Genomic DNA, 20,445 nt, shown 5'->3' with positions numbered 1-20,445 from the left:
AATATGTATCAAAGATATACATTAAAATTCAATAATAGTTTGGATTTCTGATAATTTATGCTCCTCACTTTCTGAGTTACATTAATGTTTTCATCCTCAGTGTTGGCCTTTCTGATTGGCCAACCAAAACATATCCTGCTAGAATCTTCTCTATTGTTGGGCTGACAAAGAAATTATTAGGGACATTTTGATCCCATTTGGTTAGAAGAGTCAAACTGATTTCTCTAGAAAAGTAGTACATTTTCACCTATTATACTCAATAATAATAAGATTCCAGGATAACCAAGTTGGTGGCACAGGTAAATGCCAGTACTTAATGCCTCCCACAACCGCATCAAAATTACCACTAAAGTACAGAGCAACCATCATTCAGAACCACCTGAAATCTGGGTGAATGGTAGTCCTGTAACTAGAGAAGTAAAGAAGAAAGCACATTCAGACTGGTAGGCAGGGTGGAGGTGCAGAATGAGCTGGCCCGGTACCCATGCACAACATTTTTTTTTAATTGGGAGGGATAGCTCAGCTGTGGAGACCTACCCTGAGGAGCAAGGTGTTCCAGCCACACACCAGATGCCCAGCCCAGGGTTCCAGAGACTAGAAGAGGAGTCCACATAACTTTAGGCTATATAGTTGGGGATTGTGGCTGAGTGACACGAAGACTGATAGAGTCCCATGCAGTTCCTTTAAAAGGGCCAGTTTCTTTTAAACTTACACAGTTATGATCCCTTCGGTCTCTAATGTTATTTGGAAGCATTGGAGGATCCAGGTACATACTAGGAGGAACTGAATTTTCTGGCATCAGAGCAGGAACTCAGGAGTGGCTTTCTCTCAGAGTGGGGTGCTTGTAAGTTGCATTGTTCCTGAGATGGGATCTCCCCATTGCAAGGCTGACTGACAGCCATATCTGAGTTTCCATCAGCTTGGCTCACACTATTTGCTCTACCCTGTTGATTCCCTAAGACCCCGACCCATCCAATTTGCAGCCCCACCCAAGGTGTTGGCAGCAGCTTTTACATATGACTGGCATGTCATGGATCAGGCTTCAGATTTAAAATATCTCAAACAAGCAGCAGCTGGCATCAACATACCACATACCTGTCAATAAGAAGCCCAAGACACAACACTAGCAAAGCCTGCCTTGCTTCACAGCTTGGTTTTGCTTTGGCACTTCCAATCCCAATACAAATGGCAGCCACCTGCAGATCCATATGTAGTTCCTGCTGGGTGGCCTCAGGCAGTGGCTAACTGCACTTCCCAGGAGGCCTCAAAGCCAGTACACTCAGTGGATAGCTTCAGACCATATCAGATTATAACTCAACACATCTACAAGCAACACACTCAAGGGCAGACTTAGTGAGCACCAAAGCTCCACTGAAGCAAGTCCTGTTTCATAGGGGTTTCTAGTGCACAGCAGCTGTTCCACTATAGCTGCAGCTGGTCCTCACAGCCAATTGGCCTAGAGGTCAATTCCTCCCACTGATGCCAACAGCAAGCAAGGCTCAACTACACCAAGAGTATACACACAGCACTCATACCTAGAGTGCACAGCTCAGGTGACTGGGGAGGCTGAGCCACTGGGCCCTACATATCACCTATGACACAAAACCACTCTACCAATTTCAGGAGAAATAGAAACTCTACCTAATACATAGAAACAAACACAGGGAAACAGCCAAAATGTGGAGACAAAGAAGCATGTCACAAATGAAAGAACAGAAGAAATCTCCAGAAAAAGAACTAAATGAAATGGAAGCAAGCCAACTACTGGAAACAGAGTTCAAAACAATTGGTCTAAGGTTACTCAAGAATCTTAAAGAGAACTTCAAGGGACTTAATAAGAATTTCAAGGGACATAAAGAGACTTTCAAGAATCTTAGTGAGAATTTCAAAGACATGAAATAGAACCAGTAAAAAATTAAGCATACACTAACCTAAATAAAGAATAATTTATAGGGATTCAACAGTAGAGTAGAAGATTCCAATAATCAAATCAATGATTTGGAATATAGGGAAGCAAAAAACACCCAATAAGAAGAGTAACTGGAAGAAAGTATTCTCTGGGACAATTGCAAGCGTACAAACATTCACATTATGAGGGTTCTAGAAGCAGAAGAGAAAAAGCAAAATATTGGGAAAAAAATACTATCTGGGAGGGAGGGAGGGTTCAAAAAAAAAAACAATCCAGCTCAGCCATGCCTGGACTTCTGACCTACAGAAAGTATGAGATAATACATGAATGTTAACTTTGTGGTCACTTGTTACACAGCAAAAAAAAACTACACACAAAGCAAAACAAAACAAACAAACAAACAAAAAACCTAATACATACTTTCAAAATAAATATCACTGTCAGTGCTCTAAAAAAAAAAAAATACTATCTGAAGAAATAATAACAGAAAATGCCCCTTACCTGGTGGAAGAAATAGACATACAAGTCTAGGAAGCACAGAGAGTCCCAAACAAAAGGAACCCAAACAGGCCCACACCAAGACACATCCTAATTAAAATGACAAGGGTTAAAGACAAAGAGAGAATCTTAAAAGCACCAAGGGCCTGCCAGACAGGGCTTAGTGGTTGAGTGTTGGGGTATATACCTGGGTTGTAGGCTCAATCTTCACTGTGGAGTGTGCAGGAGGCTGCTGATCAATGATTCTTCCTCATAATTGTTAATTTTATCTATGCCTCCCTCTTTCTTCCTCTCTGAAATCAAGATATATATATATATATATGTTTGGTTATCTATAAGGGAGATCCCATAATACTATCAGCTGATTTCTCAACAGAAACTTTGAAGAATAGAAGAGAATGGTAAGAAATATTCAAAATGATGATTGAAGGTCAGATAAAAATATTCCGAGACAAAAAAAAGCTAAAGAAATTCATCACCTCCAAACTAGTATTACATGAAATATTGAAGTGTATTCTTTAAGAAGAAGAAGGAGGAGGAAGAGGAGGAGGAAGAGGAGGAGGAGGAGAAGAGGAAGAGGAGGAGGAGAAGAGGGAGAGGGAGAGTGAGAGGGAGAGGGAGAGGGAGAGGGAGGGAGATTTTGATGCAAAAAATTCGGTCAATGCATTTTTGAGGCATTCTTCATTATTAAATTTTTTTCCAAGAAGAAAGTTTTGCAAAGAACGAAACAAATGGTAATCGGAAGGGGCAATATCAGGAGAATATGCAGGTTAAAGGGGAACTTCCCATTCCAACTGGCACAGTTTTTCAGCAGTGATTCTTGCAGTATGCGGTCGTGCGTTATCGTGGTGAAGAATGACGCCCTTCTGATTAATCAGCGCGGGTTCTTTTTCCTCTTAAAGCTTGGGCTAACCTTTCCAATTGGGCACTATACACTGCACTTGTAATGGTTTGATTAGATGGTAAAAGTTCATAATGAAGAATTCCTTTAAAATTCCACCAAACACACAACATCACTTTTTTCGCATGCAAGTCAGGTTTTGGCGTGGGCTGCGGAGCCTCATTTTTGTCCAACCATTGAGGCCGCCTTTTCAAATTAACATAAAGCACCCATTCTTCATCTCTGGTAACAATTTGCTCTAAAAACGGCAAACGGTTTTGACGAGAGAGGAGCGAACTGCAAATTGTGACTCTTTGATTACGGTTGTTGATGGTCAACTCATGAGGAACCCATTTTCCAAACTTTTGGACTTTGCCAAGTGCACGCAATTGATTGGAAATTGTTTTTTGTGAACAATTTAAAGTTGTCGCAAGCTCTTGTTGGGTAATTTGAGGATTTTGCACCAAAAGAGCTTGAAGAGCTTCTTGATCAAAATTGGACACACGGCCTCGACCACTCTTGTCATCTAACGAAAAATTTCCCTCGCAAAATTTCTCAAACCAACGCTGGCATTTTCTGGCGCTAACTGCATCTTGACCAAGAGCACTACAGATGTTTTTTGCAGCCTCACTTGCTTTTCTTCCTAATTGGAACTCGTAAAGCATGCAGTGCCGAATATGCTCTTCATCCGCCATCTTCTTAGCCCTAGTTCTGCAACAAAAACCAAACCAAACACAAACTTTTTCAAGCAAAACTTGTGAATTGCACTTCACACGTTCTGTAGATACCACGTGTTTGAAGGTTATGTCAATACAAGTCAATGCCAAGCAAGATTTTAAACGAATGTTAAAAACGACATTAATTATTACTAGACCCGATAGGTATGCCTCTTAGGCCTCAATGTGAAACTAAGTGGAAGGACTTCAGTTGTCAACTGTTTTAAATAGGGAAAGTTTTATTTAAAGAAATGAAGTGATCTTCATGGCTGCCCTTAAATGGAGAATGGGGCAAGATATGTTGTTGCACCAATTACTGTGTGACAGGAACGAATTTAGTACCTCTGATGTCTCTTGGATGAGACAAGGGACTAGAAGGAAGGGATGTATCTAATGTGCCTGAAAAATTGTGCTAGCCCTTCAGCTAATAGTTTGTTTTTCAATAAATGAATGTAGGAGTTTCTTCAAGAACCTCACTGTTTTTCCTGGGATTCTTAGGTTCAGAAAATTATATATTATATATAAGCTCAACTATTTTTCATGATTTTTATATTTTACTTATTTCTTCCCCTAGCTTTTGTAGTAAAGTTTCTTTTGAAATTGTCAAGTTATCTTGGGAACTAAGGAAAGGATTTATTATATTTTGGCTAGAGGATAAAAGGGACATATTTTACCCCCTTTCTTGTGGAGATTTTGATTTGTGGGAATCAAGGTAAGAAGACCAGGGATATAAATATAGCCAACCTTTTCCCAATAGAAGCCATAATGGTTCTGCATTTCTAGGAGGTTAGCTACTTGTGCCTTTGCTCCTTCCTTTGTCATTTGATAGCACTGTATTCTCACTTGTTCATTTTTTTAAAAGTGTTTTGTGGTCTCTAGGGGCCCCCTGTCACTTAACCAATCAAATAATATGTCTGCCCATTTCTCAGTGCTGTCCAATAGAAATTTCTGTGATGATGTAGATATACTGTATCTGTGTCATCTTATATCACAATCACTAGCATGTGTGGCTATAGAGCACTTGAAATATGTCTAGTGCAAATAAGAAATTATTTAGTTGAATTAATTTATTTTTAAGCACACATAGAGATGGGTATTGATGGTATGAGCTCTCAAGAACTTATTTTTTAAAATATATTGTATTATTATTATTTTTTTTTTTTTACAGAGAGGGATAGAGTTAGAAACATCAATGAGAGAGAAACATCGATCAGCTGCCTCTTGCACACCCCCTACTGGGGATGTACCCGCAACCAAAGTACATGCCCTTGACCAGAATCAAATCTGGGACCATTCAGTATGCAGGCCTGTGCTCTATCCACTGAGCAAAACTGGTTAGGGCAAGAACTTAAAGTTTACTATGATAAATGTCTGACAAAGGGCAATGTAGGGCGCAAGGAGAATATCAAGACAAGCCTAGTGAATTCACCAGCAGGGCTGACTTTTAAAGCTATTATTTTCCACCTAGAATTTTCCTTCTTAACCTCTGGTGGAATGGTAAAACAACTTTAGTAAGTAAGCCATGCCTTCTTATGTTCATATGTGAGCCTCATCTTGTTTTTTCATGCCCCAAAGGGAAACTCCACAAGGAAGATTGTAAAAACACAATATTATGTATTAAGAAGGCTCAGAAAATAAATGTTGGATTTTAGATTTGATTTTGATCAGGTTGAATCTTTGGTGTAGCTAACAATAGAAAATTATACACAATCTACAGAGAAGTAGCATTCCAGATCTTTACTTTCAAATACAGCAAATATGTGGTTATTGAGCACTTGAAATGTGGCTAGTCCAAATTGAGATATGCTACAAGTATAAAATATGTAACTTATTTTTTAAATATAGGATTAAAATGTATATTAAATATTAATAAATTTTATATTGATTATACATTAAGATGAGATTTTATAGACATTTTTAATTTCACCTTTTAAACTTTTAAAATATAGCTCTCAGAAACTTAAAAATATGACTGACATATTTTTAATGGACAGCACTGCTCTCATTGTAGATTTAAATATGGGAGCTACTTATTTATTTACTAGTGGCCCAGTGCATGAAATTCTTGCACAGGGGGATGTCCCTCAGCCTGGCCTGCACCCTCTCTAATCTGGGACCCCTAGGGGGATGTCCAACTTCTGATTTAGGCCCAATCCCACAGTCAGGCATCCTCTCATAATCCGGGACCACTAGCTCCTCCCACTCACCTGCCTGCCTGATTGCCCCTAACCAATTGTGCCTGCCAGCCCGATTGGTGGAAGAGACATGGGAACTGGCCTCCTCCATGCAGCACAGAGCCGCAGGGCCCCCAGGCTTCACTGTGCGAAGCAGCCACCGGTCTTCACCTCTGCTGTGTACATGGCCATCTGGTGGTGGCCATCTTGTGCTGGCCATCTTGTGAGGACATCACGCATGAGGGCCACGTAGGCTTTTATTAGTATAGATTCATGAAGTGGGTTTTTTAGATTTGTTTCTGGGGAAATGGGGAGTAAAAGATGTTATAATTTTGTTTTGATTATTCATTTAAGACTCAATTTCACCAAAAATAGCATTGAATTTAAAAAATGAAAACAGTAAGTGATGGTTTCAAATATCTCCCAGATACCAGGTAATGAAGCAAGACTGATTCCTCCCAGAACAAAGATCAGGCCACCAAAGAGCCTGATTACCAAAGAGCGCCCCCCCCCACCCCAGCCCCCTGGTTGTTATTTATGCTTCTGACCTCTGAAGATGCAAAAGGAAAGTAACCTTTTTCTGCATACCTTTGTAAAGCCTTTATAATCTAAAATGAAAAAGTAAAGCAGAAATCCTGCTGGCTACAGCAGAAAGGTCTGTTTTAACTTTCCAGTGAGTTCATAATTTTTTAAAATTAATTTTTAGAAAGAGGAAGAGAGGGAAGCACGATGAGGAGAGAGAGAGATAAAGATTTGTTGTTCCACGTATTTATGCATTAATTGGTATGTGCCCTTACCGGGGATCTAATCCACAACCTTCATATTTTCAGACAACACTAACTAACTGAGCAACCTGGCCAGGGTATAAGTTCATAATTTTAAAGAATAATGAGCCCTAGCTGGTTTGGCTCAGTGGATAGAGCATTGGTCTAAGGACTGAAGGGTCCCATGTTTGATTTTGGTCAAGGGCATATGCCTGGTTTGAGTGCTCAACCCCAGTGGAGGCTTGCAGGATGCAGTCGATCAATGATTCTCTCTCATCATTGATGTTTCTCTCTCTCCTTCTCCCTTCCTCTTTGAAATCAATAAAAAATAAATATTAAAAAAAAGAATAATGAAACCAGAAGATATTTCACCTATAGATACAACTGAACTTTTAAGTAAGTCCTTAGAAGGTAGGAAGTCTATTTTATTTCTCATTTTGTCTCCTTTAGTGTCTAACACAGTGCTTTTATATTTAGTAGGCCACCCAAAACAATTTTGTACAATTTGGGTTCGCAGCAATAGTTTACTTGGCCAAGTCAAAGAACTACAGAACTTCCCCTGTCTGCCTCCCCGTCTCTCTGAATCTGTTTTTGCCTCAATAAATATTTGTTGAACTAATGAGAATGTTTGCTTTCTAGCTCTCCTTTTCCTCTATGTCTGTGTTTTTGTGTATGTATGTACATACATTGCTCTTTCTGTATCTGTCTGTCTCTCTTTTTTTCTCAATTTATGTTCATCTCTGTTTCTCATATTGACTTGATCAGCCTTGTCACATCTAATTCTTTATCCTTAGGGTATATTTGTGTGTGCTACACATCTGTCATTTTTATTCATCTTAACCTTTTACTGTGCATTTTCTCTCTCTCACACATAATCAAAATGGTCATAATATAAATAAAGATGTATTTTAAATTGCTTTTAAGATCAAATTTATTAACTTAAATTGAGACTGTAATTTTATAATTTATTTAATTTGCTATTTTTTTGGAGTTTTCTTCTTTGTTCTTGATTTTTAAAAAGAATGATCAAAATATCAATTTATTTCTCTGTAGACCAAATCCCACTTAAATTAGTTTTCATTTTACTTAAATTGTTCTCAATTGATTTTTTTCATGAATTATTAGCCTAAGTTAGGTAAACTGTCCTCTATTTCAACATATAGAATTTTTATTTTCTTTTAATTAAATATGTGTTTTTTATTGTCTTCCTTTATCTGTTATAATGATGACATTCAAATCTCTGTTAGTAATCATTTGATACTTGAAATAATCAGCTCCAGTATTCAGTTTTTAGCTTCAGGGAGAACAGCAGCTTATTCGTGGGAGCTGGCTTTGAGAAGAAACTCTCCATTAATCACCCTCATCTTCTTGGAAAACTAAATTTTTCCAATATGGGCTACTGCCATCCCAGCATTCAGGCCTGGGGCCAGAGAATTGGACTCAATCTTCCATAAATCTTCAGAATTGCATGTCTAATCATTTGAGGCCATATCTAAGAGATGAAGGATTAAAATGACATTATTTCATCAGCTTTGCTGTGAAAAGTGTTCTACAGTTGCCAACAGAAGATATTTTGAGCAGATGTATGCAAGTTTTAAAAACAAGAAGAAGAAAAACGGCCTGGTACCTCCCAAATTATCATTAACTCAACATTTGTGTATCAGAAATACTGTATATCTGGTGGTGACTTAAGAATCTTCACTTTCTAGAATAGTTATATAACTTGTTTAATAAATCGAGTAGGGTAAGACAACAAAGTCAAATATTTATTTTCAGTCAGCAGCCATCGTTGGCAAATTCCTGTGTAATTCCTGAATGAACTGCAGCCATTTAACAGAAGGCAGAATTTACTAATGTTGGTAGCTTTCTCACAGATTTGGTATTAGTATATTTAAATTAATTTTAAGGCCTTTCTTTAAATAAGAATACTCTGAAAAACAAGTCCTTTTTTCTCTTTCAGGTTCATATTTTTTTTCCTCTTCAACATTGTAATAGAAAAGCATTTTTGAGGAGATGATTTGGATTCAGTTTAACAAATAGCTTTTTTAAAGAAATCAGCTAATTTTTGTTGAGTGACTACTATGTATAATGCACATTACATGGCATAATATTATAGTTAAAAACCAGATTCTAGGAGTCACAGTGATTGCTATGCACCCTCCCTCTCTCCCTCACTCTGAACAACTGATTGGGAGAAAAGGAAAGTTGTATCAAGAAATAAGCAGGACCCCCATCCCTAATGCATGTAACGTTCTCCATATTTTATTTATGTTATTACTAGAGGCCTGGTACACAAAATTTGTGCATGGGTAGGGTTCCTAGGCCTGGCTGGTGATCAGGGTCAATCGGGGCCTTCCTTCCAGCTGCTGGCCAGGACCTCTCTTCCCTGGTTGCCTGCTACAGGCTGGGGTCTTCCTTTATTCCATGACGCCCCCTAGCAGTCAGTGCATATTAAAGGGAACTTTTGAACTCCTGGTCTCCCAGTCAAACTCCCAAGGGGACACTTTGCCTATTAGCCTTTTATATATATATTCGTGCACTGGGGAGGGGTCCCTCAGCACCTTCTCACATACTGGGAGCCCTCAGGGGATGAGTCTAAGCTGCAGTCTGGCCTCCCTTTGCTGGAGATGACTGGGCTGATCAGGGGAAGGAGCCAGCCCCATTACCCCGCTACTGTAGCCACTGCCAGTCACCACAGCCGCCAAGGTATTTTCATCAACATGGACTCCAGTCCCTTCACCATGAAAAAAAATGACAACTTTCTTTAAGCATTTTCAAGATGTGTCTTTCATAAGATATGACATTTCTTTACAAAAAAAACATATATATTTTATTGATTTTTTTTACAGAGAGGAAGGGAGAGGGATAGAAAGCTAGAAACATCGATGAGAGAGAAACACCGATCAGCTGCACCCTGTACACCCCCTACTGTGGACGTGCCTGCCACCAATGCACATGCCCTTGACCGGAATCTAACCTGGGACCTTTCAGACCTCAGGCCAACTCTCTATTCACTGAGCCAAACCAGTTTCGGCTCCCCCTTACTTCCGATTGCAGACTTGGCCCCAGCGCAAGCCTAAAGCCTTGAGCCATGGCTGGTTTGGCCTCTGCCCCTCAGATTGCCAGCTCAGCCTGAGGCTTTAGGCTTGGTCAGGGGACCCCCTGCCCTTCCAATCACTGGCTCAGGCCACCCAAGCTTTAGGCTTGGGCAGGAGATCCCCCTGCCCCTCTGATCACCAGCTTGGCCTGAGGCTTTAGGCTTGGGCAGTCCCCCCCCCCCCATCTTCGATGGTCAGCTTGGAGTGACCTGGGTGCCCAGGATGTTTCTGGGACCCAGGTATGTATGCAAATTAACTTCCATCTTTGTTGGGTTATTTTGCATACTCACTCTGATTGGCTGTGGGCGTAGCAGAGGTACAGTCAATTTACATGTTTGTCTATTATTAAGTAAGATATAGATTATTATTTTCCATCACAGATCTCTCCCTGGCTGCCCTATCTTCTGTCCATTGAATCCTATAGCTTATATCAGCACTGGCATGTATACACTACTTATATCTTAGCTTGTCTAGACATTTAATACTATGAAAACTATGAAAGAATAAAGTGAGGATTTCTGGAAAATTTGAAGAAATAGATGAAACCCATGTTCTGAACTCAGAAGGCTGTGAGCAAATTAATTTTTTTAAGGATTGGTTTTCTCATTTATAGTATACAGAATACACATACCTCATAGATTGTATATGGCTCAGTAAATGCTAGTTATTATTAGGGGTGAAATGCACACTTACAAGTACTATGATATTGAGCAGAATACAGTAAGTATTGTAATGTAATTACAAAGAGTTAAAGGGACAGAGAGGAGGGACACATCACTTATAGTCATGGTGGGGGTTTAATAAAAAATTCTTAGAGAGGAGGGTGCATTTAAATAGTGACTTGAGAAGGTATAAGATTTAACAAGTAGAGATTATAGGAAGTCTCATTTGAAGAAAACCAAATGAACTCTTGCTTCAAGCCATAGGTTTCATTCAATTTGGTATCTAGCCTGGCCTTCCTTCCAGCTGGGGCCAGAGCCTCCTTTCCCTGGCTGTCAATTGCTGGCTGGGGCCCCCCTTTGTTTCGTGCCGCCCCCTAGTGGTCAGCAGCTATCATTGGCAAGCCTGTGTAATTCTTGCCAATGATAGCTGCTGACCACTATCAGGGCCTATAACAGTATCTGGCATAGAGTAAAATACTCAGCAAGTATTTGATAAATGTCCATCGAAAAGACCAAAAGAATTAAGTCTATAATTGGTTTGTTCATATCAGTATCCAAAGAAATCCACACATTGCATTTGCTTGTGTCACCTATGTCTCTGTACTCTAAATCAGTCTTCCTTTTTTTTTTTTTTTCCCACTACCATTGACTTCTTAAGGAAACTAGTCGTTGTCTTATAGAATGTACTACATTCTGGGTTTCTCTATTAGCTTCATTTGCTGTCTTTTAACTCGTTCCTTTATTTCCTGTAATTCCTATAAATGGAAGATAAGTTAAGAAGATAAGTTATTAAAGGTTCAGGTTCAACTTTTGGCAATATTTTTTCATTTGTAGTGCTGTGTGTATAATACTATATCAGGAGACACACAGTGTCTGATTGTTCCATATTTTAGGGATAAATAGATTGATCAGAAAATTAAATGGGTAACTGTCCCCTCCAATGCAAAGTTCCTTGTCAACTGTTCATTTGATGGAGTCATCTGTCGGTGATTATTACCCAAATCAACTATTTCACTAGGGATTACAAAATAGTGATTTAAAAACAAACTATCCTGCCTTCCATATTAACTTGTTAGGATACTTCTGTTGAAAAGAACTTTACCTTATCAGCTAGGGGACTTTGATTACTTTGAAATGTAGTTCATACAGGGAAACCAAGGCAAACACATCAGTTTAATTGTTAATTTTCAGTATAAAAAGTTGTTACTCAAATAACTACCAAATGTGTCCAATGAGAGGTGTTTTGATTTTTTTTTAGTGGGTTTAGGCATTGTCTTTTTTTAATTTTAATTTTTAAAAATATATTTTATTGATTTTTTACAGAGAGGAAGAGAGAGGGATAAAGAGTTAGAAACCTCAATGAGGAAGAATCATCAATCAGCTGCCTCTTATACACCCCCTACTGGGGATGTACCCGCAACCAAGGTACATGCCCTTGACCAGAATCAAACCTGGGACCTTTCAGTACACAGGCCGATGCTTTATCCACTGACACAAACCGGTTTTGGCTGTCTTTTTTTAAACATTTTCATTTTTTATTGTTTAAAGTAGTACATATATCTTCTTTTCCCCCAATTGACCTCTCCCCGGCCACTCCCATCCCCCAGCACATGGCCGCTCCTCCCTAGTGTCTGTGTCCATTGGTTATACTTATATGCATGCACACAAGTCCTTTGGCTGATCTCAACCCCTTACCCCTGCCACACCTTCATTCTGAGGTTGGACAGTTTGTTTGATAATTCTCTATCCTGGATCTATTTTTGTTCATGAGTTTATGTTGTTCATTATATTTCACAAATGAGTGAGATCATGTGATATTTATCTTTCTCTGACTCGCTTATTTTGCATAGCATGATATTCTGCATGTCCATACATTCTGTTGTGAATAGTAATAGTTCTTTATTTTTTACACCAGCATAGTATTCCATTCTGTGGACATACCACAGCTTTTTAATCCACTCATCTGCTGATGGACACTTAGGCTGTTTCCAAATCTTGCTATTGTAAATTATGCTGCTATGAACATAGGGTTGCATATATCCTGTCTGATTGGTGTTTCTGATTTCTTGGGATATATTCCTAGAAGTGGCATTACTAGGTCAAATGGGAGTTCCATTTTTAATTTTTTGAGGAAATGCCATACTATTTCCAAAGTGGCTGCATTAGTCTGTGTTCCCACCAGCAGTGCAGGAGGGTTCCTTTTTCTCCATTTGTCGTTTGTTGCCATTCTGACAGGTGTGAGATGGTACCTCATTGTCATTTTGATTTGCATATCTTAGATGATAAGTGACTTTGAGCATGTTTTCTTATGTCCTTTGGCCTTCTGTATGTCCACTTTCGAAAGTGTCTAATTAGTCCTTTGCCCATTTTTTTAATTAGATTATTTATCTTCCTTTTGTTAAGTTGTATGAGATCCCTATAAATTCTGGAGATCAGACCCTTATTGGAGATAACATTGCCAAATATATTCTCCCATTCAGTGTGCTTTCTTAATGTTTACTTGATGGTTTCTTTTGCTGTGCAGAAGCTTTGTATTTTTGATGTGGTCCCATTTGTTTATTTTCTCCTTAGTTTCCATTATCCTAGGAGCTGTATCAATAAAGATATTGCTACGACATATGTCTGATACTTTGCTGCCTATGGGTTTTTCTAAGATTTTTATGGTATCCCTTCTTACATTTAAGTCCTTTATCCATTTTAAGTTTATTTTTGTGTAATCTGTAAGTTGGTGGTCTAGGTTTATTTTTTGCATGTGTCTGTCCAATTTTCCCAGCACCATTTATTAAAGAGACTATCTTGACTCAATTGTATGCTCTTGTCTCCTTTGTCAAATATTAATTTAGCATAGTGGCTTGATTTGATTTCTGGGTTCTCTGTTCTGTTCTTGTGCCAGTACCAGGCAGTTTTGAGAACAGTGGCATTGTAATTTAGCTTGATATCTGGTATTGTGATCCTTCCAACTTTGTCCTTTCTCAAAATTACTGCAGCTATTCAGGGTCAAATGAATATTTGGAGAGTTGTTCTAGGTTTGTGAAATATGTCATTTGTATTTTAATTGGGATGTGCATTGAATCTATAGGTTGCTTTCAGAAGTATGGACCTTTTAATGATGTCAATTCTACCAGTCCATGAACATAGTATATTCTCCCATATGTTTATGTCTTCCTTTATATCTTTTTTCAAAGTAAATGTCTTTTACCTCATTAGTTAAGTTTATTCCTAGGTATCTTAGCTTTTTTGTTGTTGCAATGGAAAATTGATTTTTTTTTTTTTTTAGTTTCTCTTTCTGTGAGTTTATTATTGGTGTTTAAAAAACACCAGTAGAGCCAAAATAGGTTTGGCTCAGTGGATAGAGCATCAGCCTGCAGATTGAAGGGTCCCAGGTTCAATTCCAGTCAGGGGCATGTGCTTTGGTTGCGGCACATCCCCAGAGGAGGTGTGCAGGAGGGAGTTGATTGAGGTTTCTCTCTCATTGATGTTTCTATCTCTCTCCCTTCCTCTCTATAAAAAAATCAATAAAATATATTTTAAATAATAATAACAGAAACACCAGTAGATTTCTGGGTGTTAATCTTGTATCCTGCTACATTGCAAATTTATTAGTCTAGTAGTGTGTTGATGGAGTCTTAAGGGTTTTCTATGTACAATATCATGTCATCTGTGAGTAATTACAGTTTTACTTTCCATTTCCAATTTCGTTGCTTTTATTTCTTTTTCTTGTGTAATGGCTATGGTTAACACTTACAGTACTATGTTGGATAGGAGTGGTGAAAGTAAGTATTTATGTCTTGTTCCCTTTCTCAGGGCAAATGGTTTGTCATATAAGGCTTTTATTATTTTGAGGTATGATCTCTCTATTCCCACTTTGCTGAGAGTTTTTATCACAAAAGGGTGTTGGATTCTGTCAAATGCTTTTTCTGCATCAATTGATATAATTATGTGATTATTGTCTCTCAATTTGTTTACGTGAAATATTATGTTTATTGACTTGTGGATATTGTACCAGCTTTGTATTCCTGGAATAAATCCCACTTGGTCATGGTATATGACCTTTCTAATGTAATGTGCAATCCAATTTGCCAAAATTTGGTTAAAGATTTTATTATCTATGTTCATCAAGAATATTGGTCTGTAATTCTCATTTTTATAGTATCTTTATCTGGTTTTGGGATTAAGGAATGCTGACTTTATAGAAAGAGCTTGGAAGTGCTCCTTTCTCTTGAATATTTTGGAATAGTGTGAGGAGGGTAGATTTTCATTCTTCTTTGAATGTTTGGTAAAACTTCCCTGTGAAGCCCTCTGACTACTGCTTCAATTTCCTTCATAGTTTTTGGACTATTCAGAATTTTTTATTCTTCCTGATTTAATTTTAGAAGCTTGAATTTTTCTAGAAGTATATCCATTTTGTCTATGTCAGCCAATTTGTGGAATAGAGTTGTTCATAGTAATTTTTTTTACAATCCTTTGTATTTCTGTGGGGTCTGTTATTACTTCATCTCTTTCATTTCTAATTTCATTTGAGTCTTCTCTCTTTGCTTCTTAGTGAGCCTGACTAGTGGTTCATCAATATTTTTTTTCTTTATTGATTAAGGTATTATATATGTGTCCTTATCCCTCCATTCCCCTCCTACTTTCCTCACTCATGCCCTCAACCCCCTGGTGTCTGTGTCCATTTTGTTTATCCTTTCAAAGTACCAGCTCTTGTTTTTTGTTTTATTTTTATTATATATATATATATATATATATATATATATATATATATATATATATATATATCTGTGTCATTTATTTCCACTTTGGACTTTATTATTTCCTTCCTTCTGCTCACTCTGAGCTTTTCTTGTTGCTCTCTAATTCTTTAAGTTGTAGAGTTAGAAAATTTATTAGCAGTTTTCCTTCATTTTTGAGGTAGACCTTTAATGCTATGAACTTCCCTCTCAGGACTACTTTCATTATGTCCCAAAGATTTGGATTGTTGTGTTTTTTTTGTAATTTTTTTCCAGGATGTTTTTTTTAATTTCTTCTTTGGTCTCCTTGGTTACCCAATCATTGTTTAATAACATGCTATTTAGCCTCCAAGCTTTTTATTTATTTTTTTGGATTGTTTTTATTTTAGTTTATTTTTAATATGATGTTGAGAAGATGCTGCTTGATATGATTTCAATTTTCTTGAATTTGGAGAGATTTTACCTGTGTCTCAATATGTTGTCTATCTTTGAGAATGTCTGATGTGCATTTGAGAAGAATGTATATTCTGTAGCATTGGGGTGAAGTGTTCTGAAGATGTCAATTAAGTCCATCTGATCCAGTGAGTCATTTAGGATTACTTGTTCTCTGTTGATTTTTTTTTTTTGCCTAGAGGATTTATCCAGTGATGTCAATGGGGTATAAAAATCCCCTACTATGCCGGGACCGGTTTGGCTCAGTGGATAGAGCGTCGGCCTGCGGACTGAAAGGTCCCGGGTTCGATTCCGGTCAAGGGCATGTACCTTGGTTGCGGGCACATCCCCAGTGGGGGGTGTGCAAGAGGCAGCTGGTCGATGTTTCTCTCACATCGACGTTTCTAACTCTCTGTCCCTCTCAATTCCTCTCTGTGTAAAATCAATAAAATATATTTAAAAAAAAAAAATCCCCTACCAAAAAAAAATAAAAAAAAATAAAAAAAAAATCCCCTACTATGATTATATTGCTGTTGATTTCTCCCTTGATATCTTTCAGTACTTTTTAAATATATTTGGGTGCTCCTGCATTGGGTACATATATATTTACCAGTGTTATATCCTCTTGTTGTATTGATCCCTTTAGTATTGTGAAGTGTTCTTCCTTATCTCTTGTTATGGTCTTCACTTGAGATCTATTTTGTCAGATATAAGTACTGCTTCCCCAGCTTTTTTTTCCACTTCCATTTGCCTGAAAAATATTTTTCTATCCCTTCACTTTCACTCTGTGTGAGTCCCTTATTCTGAGATGGTTGTCTTGTGGACAGCATAAGTATAGGTCATGTTTTCTTATCCACTGGATGTCTTTTGATTGGAGCTTTTAATCCATTTACATTTAAGGTTTTATTGATAGGTACTTGTTTGTAGCCATTTTTATTCTTTATGCCTGTGTTCCTTCTTCCCTTTCTATTTGTTATTTTTATAATAATTGCTTTAGCATTTCTTGCTTTACTGGCTTGGTGGTGATCAACTACCTTAGTTTTTTGCTGTGTATTTTTGTGTGGGTTTTTTGTTTGTTTTGTTTTGTTTTGTTTTTGTTTGTGAAGCTCCTGATTTCCCCTTCAATTTTTCATGATAGTCTTGCTGGATAGAGTATTCTTGGATTCAGTTCCTTGCTTTGCATCACTTTGTATACTTCATTCCATTTCCTTCTGGCCTGATGTGTTTCTGTTGAGAAATCATTTAATATTCTAATGGGAAATCACTTTTAGGTAACTCTCTGATTCTCTCTTTCAATCTTTAAAATTTTCTCTTTGTCGTTAATGTTTGCCACTGTAACTACAACTTGTCATGGTATTGGGTCTTTTCGGGTTCATCTTGTTTGGGACTCTTTCTATTTGTATGACTATTTTCTTCCTTAAATTAGGGAAATTTTCTGTCATTAGTTCTTCAAATAGGTTTTCTGTTCCTTGCACCTCTTCTTGTCCTTCTGGCACCCTTATTATACAGATGTTACTTCATTTAGTGTTGTCCCAAATCTTCCATAAGCTCTCCTCCTGCTTTTTTGACTTTCCCCCCTCTAATTGCTGTTAAGATAGCATATTTTCCTGTCCTGTCTTCTAACTTGCTAATTTGGTTCTTAGCTTCTTATCTATTGTTGAAACCTCCCATTGTGTTTTTTTATTGTAGCTATATCATTCTTCATTTCCTCTTGATTCTTACATAAGTTGATTTTCTCATCCAGTCAGTTTAGGAACTGTATGATCCTTATTCTGAATTCTTTTGCTGACATATTGTATGCCTCAGTCGTTAACTTCAGATTCTCAAAATCAGCAGGGGTGCATGCACAGTTTCTCTGGTGTATGACTCCCTGTGAGGTACCAGAGCCTTCTAGCATACAATTCACTATATTGTCCTGGCACCCAAGGCACAGTGAATTGCATGCCAGAAGGCTCTGGGCCCTCACTAGAAGTCACACACCAGAGGAACTGTGCATGTGCCCATGCCTACCCTGAGTATCTGAAGTGGACAACTGAGGTGGTGGGCTTGGAGGGAGAGGAATATACTTGGGGCTAACAGGAGCCTGCGGCCAGGGAGGTTAGAGTCCCAGAGTTTGTGGGTCTGCAGATAAAGTAGAAGGTCTTTGGGTGGATTGGCTGCAGGATCCAGGATAATATCTGAGGACATCCTGGTGGTGATGAGGCTGGGCTCCTAGTCACAGCAGCTCTCCCATTCAAGATGGCATGGTTTCTATGCCATAGCTGGCTGCCCTGGTATATGACATAGAAATCCCTAGCAGGGACTCCCCATCTAGTAGAACCTGGTCTTCCAGCCCCTGAGATTCCTGCAGGATCTGTCACACACAAACACACACACACACACACACACACACACACACACACACACACACCATGCACATCTACACACTCCCCTTTTGCTCCCTCACATTCTCACCCCCACTGGCAGCCACACTAACCAGTTCTGCATCATCTTATTTTCTGGAGGCATTGTCTTAAACTTTTAAAAATATCTTTATAAACTCATGGGTTTTTTTGTTTGTTTGTTTTGTTTTTTGTATTTTGAATTTGTTTTAATTGCATTGATCATTGTTTTTGATGGTCCAACTGTCCTATCTTTAGGCAATGTGATCCCTTTTCACAGCATTAATTTTTAAAGTGGCCTGTAAAAACTTCTTTATTACATGTAACATTTGCAATTAAGAGGTCAAACTTTCATAAATAATTTATTTCTATATTTTTATTACAATTCTGACAGGTACTCTCCATAAGCATCCAAAACCAGCATTTATCGAGAATATTTCAAACTAATGTGTCTTTCCTAAAAAGTACTTTATGTATAAAAATAAATGAATATGCAAAATTACCACATTACATAAGATATTTTATAAGGATTTGAATTTAGGGCAATTCTTTTTTCCTGATGAAACATTTTAGGAAAAAAACACCTTTGTACTTGGGCATATATGTTACATTTCTCTCTGTATGTTGTGGTGTATTTTTAACACAAGTGGTAACAAACTATCTCCATTTCTGTTATGTGCCTTTGTCTTAAAGGTTACATATCAGTACTTTATTTTTAACAGAAGCAGTGTTTTGTCATTTGGATATACTGTAATTTATTTAATCATGCCCTCCATCAATAGACATTTAGTTTTTGTTTGTTTTTTTCAAATATTTTGCTATTATAAACAAGGCTTCAGTGAAGATCCTTGAAAATGAGCTGTTTAATACATATGCAAATTTATCACTAGGACAAATTCCTGAATGTAGAATTATTAGATGAAAGGATATGTGCACTTTTAATTACCAAGTTGTCATTCATTTAGGTTGTTCTATCTAACATTCCTACCAGCAAGGTATGAGAGTGCCTGTTTGTCCATCTCCTCACCAACACAGCCATATTCATTAATTTGGGATTATAGAACTATAATTAAAAGCACATCCCCACACTGATTTTCAGGAGGAAAATGTTTTTTAAAGGAACTCTAATTAGAAATAATATGGCAAAACAGAGGCTATCCTGAAGAATCCATTGGCCAATATAGTCCATGTCTATACAATGCCAAAGTATATTTGTTGCATATCTCATCTCTTTGTAGATGCTAAACTTGTCAAAAAATGACAATGGAAGCATCTCTTGAAATCATTGTTCTCCTATGTGTAAAGATATATATTTGGCCAAGGGAATTTTGTCAATCATTGGATCTTTGCCAGTTGTATAATTATATAGAGCTAGAGGTCCAGCATGTATGAAATTGTGCACAGTTAGGGTTCTTAGACTTAGCCTGGCCTCTGTCGCTGGCCTCTGCCTCCCTGTGAGGTGAAGCTCCCCACCCCAAAAAGCTCCACAATGCTCGAGGCCCCTCAAATGCTCTGTGAGCCCCCCCCACCTGTCACTGCTCTGTAAGGATTCCCCTACCCCGCCACTGCCCCACATGTTGCTGCTTTGGAGACTACGCATGATCATGGGTTGACATGGGTCTTAGGAGGAAACATCAAAACATGACAAAGATTGCTGATAATTAAACTGATTTGTCTTAGGAGGAAAAAAGAAATAGTGAATTGTATGTTTCTTTTTAGAACCTTTAGAACCTATGTCAATGTTTTCATTTTCATGTTAAGTGCTTGGTCAGGTCAAGAAGAAAGTGTCGGTAAAGCATTTAATGTATTGCCATGAACCCAATAGTAAACATCACATTATAATTGATGATGAGACCCAACAGTTAAATAATTGGTTGGTTTAATATTCTGGAACCACAATATAGGTTAACTGAAAATCTTTTTCTCAAAATTAGGAGACTTTTGTTACATACTACGGTAGCTATGTCATCTTAGAGGATCGCTTTTTTCCTTGAGTCTGCATAATGCTTGATTTATTTATATCATCTAAATGAATGAGTCCTGTAATAAATAAACAAAGTCCATCATAAACAAATGTTCTTCCTTCTGCATTCTGGCTTCAATACAACAGGAAAAGAGGGATAATATGAATTAATGTAATTAAATGGCATACAAATAAAATTATAGTCTGTGGATGATGATGAAGATAGATGATGATGTTTGCT

At 37.8% G+C, this 20,445-nt stretch overlaps 1 protein-coding gene across 4 annotated transcripts in view; it reads left to right on the top strand.

The window, feature by feature from the left end:
- The window catches only part of PAK3 (p21 (RAC1) activated kinase 3), a 393,551-nt gene that overhangs the window by 323,241 nt on the left and 49,865 nt on the right, over positions 1–20,445 (top strand). The gene's annotated exons all lie outside the window — the stretch shown is intronic.

Source organism: Pipistrellus hanaki (assembly GCF_964339955.1).
Source record: "Pipistrellus hanaki genome assembly, chromosome: X".
NCBI lineage: Eukaryota > Metazoa > Chordata > Mammalia > Chiroptera > Vespertilionidae > Pipistrellus > Pipistrellus hanaki.
This window is presented reverse-complemented; position numbering and strand designations above follow the sequence as displayed.